The sequence below is a fragment of the Ursus maritimus genome, unplaced genomic scaffold, assembly GCF_017311325.1.
Source record: "Ursus maritimus isolate PB19 unplaced genomic scaffold, ASM1731132v1 scaffold_27, whole genome shotgun sequence".
In the NCBI taxonomy this organism is placed as follows: Eukaryota; Metazoa; Chordata; class Mammalia; order Carnivora; family Ursidae; genus Ursus; species Ursus maritimus.
Window position 1 is genome coordinate 12,246,070 of NW_024425230.1, and position 2,679 is coordinate 12,248,748.

Consider the following 2,679-nt stretch of genomic DNA (forward strand, 5'->3'; position numbering starts at 1 on the left):
TTTTTTTTTTTTTTTTTTAAGTCTTCTTCCAAAGTGTAACTCTTTTAAAGGGCACGGGGAAGAAGTTGCGCGATCTCGGGTGGAGGAAGGGCATTTAATGGAGCCAAAGAAACAGCTGTCGAACCAGGGGGTGTACCAAGAACAGCTGCAGGGGTGGAGGAACTGGCCAGAGGGTCCGTGAGAAGGCAACCCACACCTGCAGCTGTGCCACGGATCTCACAAACCTAGACACCCTGTTGCAACTACTCCTGCAGGGAAGTCATGCAGAAGCAAACCCATGTTACTTCAATTCCGTTCTCATTTCAGCTCATTTCAGCTCTGCAGTTTGCCTGCATCAGGAACAGATGAGCGAACTATTCTGGGTTTCTTGAGGGGGGATGAAGGGGGGGGGGTTGCAGGACAGAACATCATTTAAAAGGCGGGGGGCTCCGGGGAACTTAGAGAGGTGACCGCAATAGAGCTGATGGTAAAGGGGAGATCGCTGATGACTTCACGGCGGTGAAACTTGAGGGATCAGGACTAGGGAAGCAGGAAGACGATTGCCTTGAGTTAGCGAGAGTGCAAGCGCGCGTGTGCTTTGTGGCTTCAGGAAAAGCCTGTCTCCGAGGACGTATTCCACGCTCCCCACCTGCAAACAGGCGAAAACGCCAGGGGTGGGTGCCAGGACCCTCTGGAGCGCCGGCCCAGGCTGGGCTGTAATTTAAGTCCATGTTGACTTTCACCTCCAGCTCGCGCCGGGCCTCTGCCACACGCTCGCTCTGCCCCAGGTTAACCCCGGGGTCCTCTCCGTTGTCGCGCGTGGACCCTCGACACGGCGCGCGCCTGTGGCTGGGCCCGCCGGGGAGTGGCCGAGCGCCGGAGGGGGGGGGGTGTGCAGCGGCTGCGGAGAGGGGGAGAGCCCCGGGTAAATACTGACAGGCTATCTCTTAACAAGTGAAGATTAATGTCCCATCTAAAATTAAGCTCCCCTAAGTGCCGTCGCGGCAGCAGAAATACTGGGAGTGAGGAAAGGCGTCGCCTGTCACTCAAAATGCCGATCTTTCCCAGCCTGTTGAAATAACCCGCCCGGGCAGCTAGAGGTGTTGACGGCCACGTTTGTCAGCGCGTCGAGCCGCCCCGGACCCTCCTCGGCGGCGACCGGAGCTCGGAACCAATCCAATCCGGGCGTCAGTGGCCTCCGCCAGAGCTGCTCCTCCCTCGATCACGCACGCCCTCCCCGCCGGCTTCCCGACGATTCGCGCCGGCGAGGGGCTGCTCTGGGGACCCAGGGGCCTGGGGTCCGAGCGACTTAGGTCACCCCCTCCCCTTCGCACGCAGGCTCGCCCGGGAGGCCACCGCCTCGTAGGCGCAAAAGGCGACCGATCGAGACCCGGCACCGAGCCCCGACCGGGACGACCAGCCTCTACCCCCTCCCACCCTGTCCCTCTGCGGACGCCGGACGCAGCCCCATGTCCTATTCAGAGGCCCGGGTTCTCTAGGCAGGAGGCGGGGAGGGATCCAGGTGAGGGAGGGGAGGAAGGAGGAATCTCGCTGCCTTAGTAGCGCTTTCAACCCCAGAAAGTGGCTTAGGGTTCCTCCCCCCACCCCCCACCCCCCCCGCCCCGGGTGCGGATTCCGCTTGCGGTGGCGGCGACCGGGGCCTCGGGGACTCGAGGAGGAGGCGCTAGAATCCTTGTAACCTTTTTGGAGACTTTGCGCTTTCAAGAGCTCTTTACCTGAAACTGACACCCGCAAGCACTCTCCGGGGACCTGTTGGGCAGATGGAGTGGCAGGGCCAGGCGGGGCCTGTTGGCGAGACACGGGGACATTTGTCATGGGTGACCCGGCGCCTCGGCTTCTGAGCCCACGCCGGCTCGGGGAGGCCTGGGCTAATGTAATAAAGCGAGAGCGACAAGAGGAAAGGCCTCTCTCGCCCCGGGGCCGCCACATGCTCACTCCGTTTTACTGTCAGGGCTGGTCGAGGCTGTGGCTTCATTTCATATTCCATTAATATTTACAGCAGCTATTGAATTTCCCATTACAAAGTTCACCATACACACTGCTAATATGAAATTTTAATAGTATTGTGCACATTATGAAAAGTCCCACCATTAAGAGGGGATGTGGGAGGGTCCTAGGGAGAAGTTGCCCTGGGAAGTTATCCTCCACTGAACGTTTGAAATGCTCCCACCCGCCCCCCAAGTCGTTAAATGAATTCATTTGCCACTATTAACATAAAGATGTGAAACGGTGGGCATGTTATCAATATTGAAATCAAAAGTGAGGGAGGGAATAAAGTGGGTAAAAAGCTCGCTGGTTAAATGGAGTTTGCGAAGTTGTGCGTGTTGGTGCTTGGCCTCGCTTACAGTTGTCTCCACTCCTCTACAGAGAGCACTCCCCGGGGGGGAAGGAGGCGGGTGAGGAACCGGCGGAAGTTTCCAGGTCCTGTGGGGCTCTGGCTGCGGCGGGTCCTACGTGGAGGCTTTTGGCGCCGCGGGCCGGCAGGTGTGTGAGGCCGCCCTCTGCTCCGGGCTTCCCTCCACTCTTTGCGCTAGTTCGCAAAGGTGCAGTGCTGGGGTGGCCCTGGGGGGGGACTCCCCCCAAGAACCGTGAGTATCATCTGTTTGACACCTTCTCAGGACTGGCGCCCGAAGTTCCTGGTAAAAGATTGTCCTGAGAAACCCCGTTCCTTTTCCAGAG